Source organism: Cyrtonyx montezumae, unplaced genomic scaffold (assembly GCF_038088225.1).
Source record: "Cyrtonyx montezumae isolate F1298 unplaced genomic scaffold, pur_monq_1.0 scaffold_67, whole genome shotgun sequence".
NCBI lineage: Eukaryota > Metazoa > Chordata > Aves > Galliformes > Odontophoridae > Cyrtonyx > Cyrtonyx montezumae.
Genome location: NW_027072075.1, coordinates 366313 through 375770, shown reverse-complemented (window position 1 = coordinate 375770; position 9458 = coordinate 366313). Strand labels below are relative to the sequence as shown.

General features: G+C 47.2%; 1 pseudogene; it reads left to right on the top strand.

The window, feature by feature from the left end:
* The first annotated feature begins 685 nt into the window (after positions 1 to 685).
* Positions 686 to 7600, top strand: LOC136057465 (zinc finger protein 501-like; annotated as a pseudogene).
* The last annotated feature ends 1858 nt before the right edge of the window (positions 7601 to 9458 follow it).

Genomic DNA, 9458 nt, shown 5'->3' with positions numbered 1-9458 from the left:
CCCACTGCTTTCCTCAGGAGCTGCTTTCACAAGGGTCTGATCCCTTTCACTGTCGTGTGAGCGTGAAGCAGGACAACATATGATCCTGATTGGTACCTGAGGTAACGGTCAAAATAGATGCATGGGAGATGCAGTGCAATGGGTAACTGTTCTGTGGAGCCAAGACAACATCATAGGCAGCCAGTAAATATTGTCTTACTCAACTTTCCTCCCTTGCAAACACCCCTGGTCCAGTTTCTTCATGGGGTATGGCTAACCACACAATTCAAACGGGCTTTTTCTTTATCTCTACAAGATGCTCTAATTAACAGCAGAGCTACGGGGAAAGTTTCCCGCCACTTCAGCTCAGCATTTCGTGTCTAAGTCACTAAACTAATACCGATGGGAAAAGAGACAGAGGAGTCTTCAGCCTTCTCCAGCACGCCCCTCAGCATAACTGGCCGGTATGAATACCTTATCTGACTTTCCTTATCTGAAGATATGAATTATCTGAAGATATGAATACTTAGCTGAAGATAAGGAAAGCCGAACACCGCCCGTTGCCTCTTTGGGGATAAAAGTGACTGAACGAGCCCCGCCGGAACTGCTCCCACCCACGGCCGCCGACTTCCGGCGGATGTGAGGGGGGGGGGGAAGTGGCCCTGACCGGAAGTGCTCTCCCTCACGGCCGTTTGACTTCCGGCGGATGGGGATGGACTTTCTGGCGGCTGCAGGCGTCTGTGCCGCGTCCAGGAGGCTCTTCCCGGCGGAGCGGGTGAGGCCGAGTGAGGAAGTGCCCGGTGGAGCGTGCGGGGCCGCGGGCCAGGCCGGGGAGCCGGCTGTACAGCGGGAGTAGCCGTGCGCGGGGCTGAGCTGCGGCGCTGCGCTTCTCCGGCGGAGCTGACGGGATGCACCGGGCCCAGCCGGCGCGGGCTCCCGAGCGGCAGGGACCTGTTGAGCAGCCGGGAGCTCGTTCAGAGCGTTAGATTGACCTGGCTCGCAGACCCCCTACTGCGGCGAGACATCTGAGCAGATTCTGTGGGCGTCCCGGGAACGTTGAAGGGGTATGGAGAATGTTTGATTAGATGAGTCTAAATTCCCTGCCAGGCGGTCATAGCTTCCCGGGTCCAGCCTGACTTTCACTGCTCACCTTCCGTCAGAGCTATTAAAAGGCAGGAAAGCCTGGGGACAGAGCTGGGCAGAGCTGGCACTAAACGTTATTGTGGAGTGGGTTCAAAACCAAAGCAAAGTGAAATAAAAACCTGCCAACAAATCTTCAAAAGCTGAGTAATCATTTATTAATAATAATATTAATAATAATAATAGTTCTCTAAATAAGGAAAAAGCGTTAGCCCTGGGCATTCTTAAGAGGGAAGTCTGCTACTTCCCCCCAGATCCAGGTCGGGGACATCACCAGAAAACTTCCTGGCCTGGTTCACCCCTCTGCTTGTTATCCTTTTCTGATAGCTCAGAGTGGCAGCAATGAATTTGCTGACAGAAGCCTTAGGGCTGTCGTAAGGGACTTCAGGGGATTCAGGTGGTGAGTGGGTGGAGTGGGAGTACGGGTTCTGTTGTCCTCTGTTCCTTCATTGGCAGTGATGGTTAGTGAGAGGAGCAGGAAAACACTTCTGATAAATATGTGGCTGATGCCACCGCAGGAGCTTTGGTTTGGGTTTTTTTTGTTTTTTTTTTCTTGTCTGTTTTTTTGATGATGAGGTAGTTTACTGGTTTACTCAGCACCTGGCCTGATGGCTGCAGATGGGTCCCGTCTGTCTGAAAGGGGGAAAGGGATCCCAGCCCAGGAGCTGGCAGAGCTCATTGAGAGGGCTTTAAACAAGGTATGAATGTAAAAGGGGTCAGAATGAGGCTTGCTGGAAATGAGCTCAGCTGAAATGCATCTACACCAGTGCACATAGTGCAGTCAACAAGCAAGAGAAGCTGGAAGCCATAGTGTAGCATGCAAACTATGTCCTAGTTGCCACTACTGAAATGTGGTGATAGCACTCTTACAGCTGGAGTGCAATGGATGGCCTTTTAAGCTCTTCAATAGGTATAGGCAAGGAAGGAGAGGTGGTGGTGTGGCTGTATATGTTAGAGAGCATTTTGATATTGCTAAGCTTGGGATTGGGAATGATAAGATCAAATCCCTGTGGATCAGGGTGAAGACCAACAAGGTGGAAATCCTATTGGAGGTCCATTACAGACCACCAGACGAGGATGAAGAGACAGACAGGGCATTCTATGAGCAGCTGGCAGGAGTTGTGCAGTCACTTCTTTTCTTGGGGTCTTCAGCTTCCCAGGGGTACTCTGTTTGGACTTCCCCACCAAGACAATTACCCATTTTCTTCTACAGCACCCTGCAGGATGACAGACAGAAGCACTGTGTTTGTGCTGATGTCCCAGCCTATAATAATGTTGTTACTGTTGTCCCAAAATCTGGGTTCTATAGCTTGGTATACATGCAGGCGTGAGATATCTCTATGCAGACTTAAAATAAATGAGTGCTGAGCAGCTCCTTCACAGGGCTAGCATGCCTTCTCTGTATATAGATTTCTTTTGTGGACAGGAAATGTTGGATCACATCGCCTCGGATTCTACTGATAAGAGTTTACCTACAGGAATGGTTAACTGCTCATCATTTCCATTTGAAGGGTCAGCCCTTTCCTACTTTCAGTTCTACCTCCTGTAATTTATATTCAGAGTTGATGCCATCTGCAGCTGGTGCATTCCATTCAACCCTCCTTGTACCAGGATACATTCAAGTGTAAATGTTGGAATGGATTTGGAGCAGGGCAGAGAATTCAGAGATACTAGATGAAAGTGGTGCTGAGGAAGAGAATTAAATGAAGGTGAAAGTGTTATCGATAACTTATTAAATTATAGCAAATATACTCAATCCATTAAGACATAGATTGTGGCCCCATCGATTGAAAAAGGTGCTGGCAGACAGTTGGTGTAAATGCATGCACAGACAAAAAGGATTTATTTGTAAGAGTAGCACCAAAGCTGGAGATATTTGTCTTGACACTACGTGAAATGTCTGTTAGTTTGGAATGCATCCTGGTTAACCCCCTTCCTTGTTATTGGGGAAAAAGAGAAAGCAAAGACCCCTTCAAGTACCCAGACCTGTGCTAAGTGTGACTACATTAATTGTTGTGTGCCTCTTCTGTTTGGTTACAATTGTGATTTTTGTCTATTACATTACAAAAGAGGTTAGCTTTGTGTATATGTTACTAAGAGAAAAAGAAGTTTTGGATCTTGAATGTAACAGACAAAATGCAAGTGAAGGATGCATGCTTTGAACCTCCAGGTGGTGTCAAGGACATCTAATGCAGTAGGGAAGGAGCTGTTGCTAGCAAGTCTCAGGCAGAACTGTCTTGCTCATCTGTAGAGCATGTGTAAGGATGGGGTCAAATTTTTATCAGGCATCTTATAGGAATGCCTGGCCTACCGGACCACTGCAGACCCTCATAGACACTTCTGGACCCTTTTGAGAAAGTTTCAGCGTCGAGAGTGCATGCATAGCCACCCCCAATAATCACAGCACTAGTGGCTTTATATAATCTCTTCCTGGGGAAGGGCTTTGTCTACCCTTCATCTATGGACCAAGACTGAACACTCCACGGCTGTATCCAAAAGTGGAGACTATCCTAACCCTTTATTTCTGTCTTCCTCTCCTTATTCCTCTTATCTCTCACTCTCTACTCTTTCATTATTATCACCTCTCTGATTTCTCTGTTCTGGAGAAATACTGTTTCTTCATTCCAGTCCATCAGGCCTGTGTTGCGGAAGGCGTAGATGGACTCCAGTCCATCACTCTCTTTGGTGCCTCAAAATCTATTCAAAACTAAACAAAATAAAAAGAGAAACTCTCAAAGCTTTCTCTCAGCTAATTGCTATCTTCCCCTTACACCTCTTTCCCACATTGTATGGGAATTGCTCAGTCACAGCTTGAAGTGTTGACTGAGCATCTGGGGAAGGGACAAAGCCAGCCCTGGGAGCAAGGTGGAAGCAATTCACCTGACCTCATTTGAAGGGCTGGCTGCCACAAGGGAAGGATATCTACCTGGAAATCCCTCCTTTTGGAGTATTTGGCAAGCCCTGATCCTTGGGATGGGTAAGCAAATCTTCCTTTCTTTATCTGGATTGTGATCATCACCCTTTTTGGGTAATTTAGGTGCTGTGGAAGAAAAGAGAATCATCTGAGCAGGGGATTCAGAGCAGGTTACCCTGTGGTGGTAGACCAAAGAGACTGGAGCTCACTGTGCACAGTACAGCCTTGCTCTTGGAACAACTCCCCCACCCAAGGGGAGTTGTTGACTGCATTGTAAATCTAGCAGGCATAGAAGGATGTCCGAGAGAAGCTAGGGGAGGGACTTGGAGACTTCTGTTTATAGCTTCTGGACAAGTTCTCTTACAGAACTATTGGCTGCACCAGTGCTGGCACCCAGACGGGTGCTCTTTTTTTCTGTCTTTTTTCTCTGTCCCATTACCTCGTGTCTATCTCTCCCATTAAAAAGAGGGATACATCCATTTTACTGTCATTTTAATGCTTAGCAGTGCTATGAATCAATATGTAGGCTGCAAGGTGTAGTTAAAATCATATAACATTAGCAGGTGGTGATTTGATCATCACAGACTGGTTCAACTATACTGTTGTGCAGTACTCTCTCTTCTCAGGGGGTGAAACCCTAAAGACTGCACGCTGCCACCTGCCTTTGTAGCATCAGTGCTTGAAGCTGGCACCAGGTCATGTGTTTAAAACACACTCAAAATATTTCTCATGACTGTTTATCACTGCAGAGTGAGTGGCTGACATAAATTTCTCACCAAGTAGCCAGAAATCTGCTTGGCAGTTTGGCCCACAATATTTTGTTCCATTTACATTGGTAATCTTAACTCTTTGCTGCCTGAACTACATGCTCAGCTTCCCAGACCTTAGTGGGGTTTCCATCACTGATATCTCATTTCTGGAATGCTACAGTCAGACTAAAGATAATGCCAGGAGGATGATTATAAATCAAGACACAAATAATGGGTAGAACTAGTACTTCTTTTTTTTCCATGCTTCATTACTCTTCTTTGAGAGATTTCTTTGCAGATATGCAGTTTATCAGGGATGGATAGAACTACACTATACATTCTTAATAGTGAGGTGGGGATCTGTCCATATAATACAGATATACTGTAGTGATTTAACAGTGACTTAAGATTGGAGATGACAGGGTACACTTATTTATGGCATAGTGTTTTGTTAAACACATGCATACCGGAGTCACAAAGTTCAGAGTGGATCCCCCTGCTTTCTGAACTCTTTGAACACTGAGGTAAGGAGATGCAGTGCAGCTGGATCCACTTCTAGTCCTAGACTTGGTCAGTGGTTTATGTCTAAAGGATCCTATGTGCACAATCACTCCAAGATATGCTCTTAACAAAGCTAACAAAGGCTAGAGCAAGCACTTTGTCACTTAGCCAAAGTTCTGAATCAGCAAGATGTCTTGATGCCAAGGGTCACTGCTGTCCAGTGGGAATGAGCCAGGAGGGGGTTGATCTGCTCCCTGCAAACAGCCCTTTGTTTTGCTGTATTGATTGCACGTTGCCACCACCCACAGCTGCCAAATGACTCCCAGGTTACTGCTGTAGCATTTCATGCCTTTCAGCATCAATTCCCATAAACCTTTTTCAGCAATGTGGGAAAAAATAAAAAGAATTTTAAAGAAAATGCCCCTGCATAATTTTCAGAGATGTGAAAGGCGTGCTGGGCTCCATAGGAGGTCAGTATGTGTTGACCAGCTGTCATTCCTAATTGTGGTTTCAAAGTTGAGAGGGACTCAGTAACGTCGTTGGATAAGCAGCTCTGCCAAAGTCAATTAAATCCTCTAATTTCCCCTGTTTCTATCATTTTAAGCATTGCTTCCAGCCCCTAAGCCCGTGGTGATTTACCTACTGGAAGGAGGGGACGACCCCTGGATCCCAGATGTGCACAGTTTGGAGGTGATGGCAGGAGATCCCAGCTCAGGTGAGGTGGTGAAGGAAAGGAGGAGGCCGGGGCTGGCAAAAGCCATTACTGGCTGGGAAATATTTTGGCACTGTATGCTATATTTCTGAATTTCCCCTGTCATCCAGCAGGTGGTGGTATCACAACTATAAAGGAAGATCTGCAGAGCAGTGGCATGGCCCATGGGCAGTGTGCTAGCATCTCTGTTGGAAAAAACAGGAGGAATGTCCAGGGGGGCGTGGAGCAAGGAGAGCACGTCAAGAAGCCTCTGGGAAAGAGAGCAAGGAAACACCTAGACTGCAGCACAGGTCAAACACAGTGTAAAGACTCAAGGAGCAAGGAAGTGTGCCACAAGAAAAGCCATAATCCATGTGATGGGAGTGAGAAAAGCTGTCAAAGTTATTCTGACCCTGTTAACCAGCAGCACATCCATACAGGAGACAGACACTTTAAATGCCTTGAGTGTGACAAGAGCTACATGAGAAGTTGCAACGTGTGCATCCACCAGTGCATCCACACATCAGAGAGACATGACAAATGCTATGAGGGTGAGAAGAACTTCAGTTCAGAACTCCATTCCCATCAGCGCATGCGCTCAGAAGACAGACCCTACAAGTGTCAGCAGTGTGGCAAGAGCTTCAAAAGCAGTTCTAAACTCCTTTCCCACCAGCACATCCACACAGGAGAGAGACCCTTTAAGTGCTCTGAGTGTGGGAAGAGCTTCAAAAGCCGTTCTGACCTCATCTACCACCAACGCATCCACACAGGGGAGAGAGCTTTTAAGTGTCCTGAGTGCCCAAAGATCTTCAGAAGCAGTTCTGACCTCGCGATCCACCAGCGCATCCACACAGGAGACAAACCTTACAAGTGCCTTGTGTGTGAGAAGAGCTTCCGGCAGTGTTCCCACCTTATGATCCACCAGCGCATCCACACAGGAGACAGACCCTACAAGTGTCCCATTTGTGGGAAAGGCTACAAGAGCAGTTCTCATTTGAAGAGCCACCAGCGCATCCACACGGGAGAGAGACCGTTCAAGTGCCCTGTGTGTGGAAAGAGCTTCAAAAGCAGTTCCAACCTCATCCGCCACCAGCACATCCACACAGGAGAGAGACCCTTTAAATGCCCTGAGTGTGAGGAGAGCTTCAAAAGCAGTTCTGACCTCATCTACCACCAGAGCATCCACACAGGAGAGAGACCCTATAAGTGCCCTGAGTGTGGGAAGAGTTTCAGAAGGAGTTCCAACCTGACAATCCATCATCGCATCCACACGGGAGAGAGACCTTTTAAGTGTCCACAGTGCCCAAAGAGCTTTAAAAGCAGTTCCCACCTTATCTATCACCAGCTCATGCACACAGGAGAGAGAGCCTTTAAGTGTCCTGAGTGTCCAAAGAACTTCAAAAGCAGTTCCCACCTCATCCGTCACCAGCGCGTCCACACAGGAGAGAAAGACCTTCTAAGTGCCCTTAGTGTGGGAAGAGCTCCAAAAGCAGTTCCAACCTCGGAGTTCAGCAGCACATCCACACAGGAGAGAGATCTCACAAGAGCTCTGAGCGAGGGGATGCCTTTAGAAGCAGTTGTAAACTCCCCTCCAGCAGGTACACGCACAGAGAAGACAGATCGTAGAAACACCCTGAGTTTGTGAGAAGCTTCAGAAGCAGTTCCAGCCTCGTTACCTACCAGCACATCCACACAAGAGACAGAACTTGCAGTGCCATAAATGTGGGAAGGTTTTCAGCTAGACCCCCAACCTGGTTACCTGCAGGTGGATTTGCATGATGATGAGCCTCAGAAATCCCTTGAGCAGAGGAAGAGCCCTGGAGTCAAAGTAAATCATGTTTCTCCTTCCTTCCAGGGGAATCGCCCACATTGCTCTCTTTCTGCTGGAGACAGAGCACGTAGACATGCAAAGGAGAATCCAAAGATTGTGGCAGGTGGATCAGAAGCATGATTCTGCCAGGTCTGTGTGTGGGGAGTTATCTGAGGAAGTCACTTCTTCTCACCCCTGGAGAAACTTGTCTGCTGTGCGACAACAGATGAGGATCCAGAGGAAACCTCACCTGGACCAAAAAGTCACCAGGGTGGACAAAAACATCTCTGCAGGGAGTGCAGGAAGAGCTTCATCTGGAGCTTGACTTTTAGTAGGCCCCAGTAAACCGACATAGGAGAGAGCCCCTGTGAGTACCTTGACTGCTGATAGAGCTACATCCAGAGCTAGGAGTTTATTGCAAACCAGTGGATCCCAGTACAGAACATACCCCCTTGTGGATGTGCTGCCTGCAAGAAGAACCTCTGCCACAGCTCAAACCTGGTGAGAACATTGACACTGTGGACAAGTCCTGCCCATGTCTGCACTGCAGCATGTGCTTCAGCCACAGCTCCAAACTGACAAAGCATCTATGAGTCTGCATAGTAAGAAGCCTTATAAACGCCTCGAGTGTGAGAAAGGCTTTGTGCAGAGTGAGAGTTCCTCGCTCACAGGAGATTGCACTCATAGAAGAAATGGTACGTATGTCCCAAATGCAGGAGGATGTTCAACCAACAACAACAAAAAAAAGAATTCTCTTTCCATACCTTGTTTTCTCTTCTGTTCTTCCTGCAAGCAGCTTTTGGAACCTGTTTCCTAAGGAATAACATATGTGTAGGAATGTTCTGTGTCTGTGTGTGTGTGTTCCTCTCAGTGACGTCCGATTGCACTGATATATCAGATGCATAGGTCAGGAGAGCAGTAAAGTGGCTCTTGCGTGTGTACTGAAAATCACTTGCAGTTGAAGGGGAAGGGGGGAGAATAAAGAAGCTGACTTGTCCCAAAGTTTTTCTTTTCCTTGGGTTCTGGCCCCGTTTTCTTAAAATAAAAGAACAATGTGTGGAAGATGGGAAAATGTGGAAACAAAGAAGTTGGACTCTTAAAGGTAATGTAGTCTAACTCCCCTGCAAAGAGCGGGGAAATCTACAACTAGGTCAGGTTGCTCAGAGCCTTCTCCAGCCTGACCTTGAATATCTCCAAGGAGAGGGCACCCACCACTCCTCTGAGTAACCTGTTCTAGTGCTTCACCTCTCTTTCTTGTTATATCCATTCTAAATCTCCCCTCTTTTAGTTTGAAAATGTTTCTCCTTGTCCTTTCATAACAGGCCCTGCTAGTTGTCTGTTTCCTTCTTTCTTGTAGCCCCACTTGGATACAGAAAGGCTGTTCTCAGGTCTCCCCAGAGCATTCTCTTCTCCAGGCTGAACATGCCCAGCTCTCTCAGTCTGTCCTCGCAGGGGTTGTGTTCCATCCATTGGATTGTTTTTCAGAGGAGGGTTGTGTTCTTTTTAGCACCAACTGCAGCCCACTGCTTGCTTCTGGGAGAAGGCACATTTGGTATAAACTGTCATCACCTTTCCTAACCTTGCTACATGTTGGCTATACTCCTTTTTCCAGATGTTTTGATCAGGAGTTTAGGGCAGCTGTCAGACACCAAACTGAGCTGGCTCAGATACACC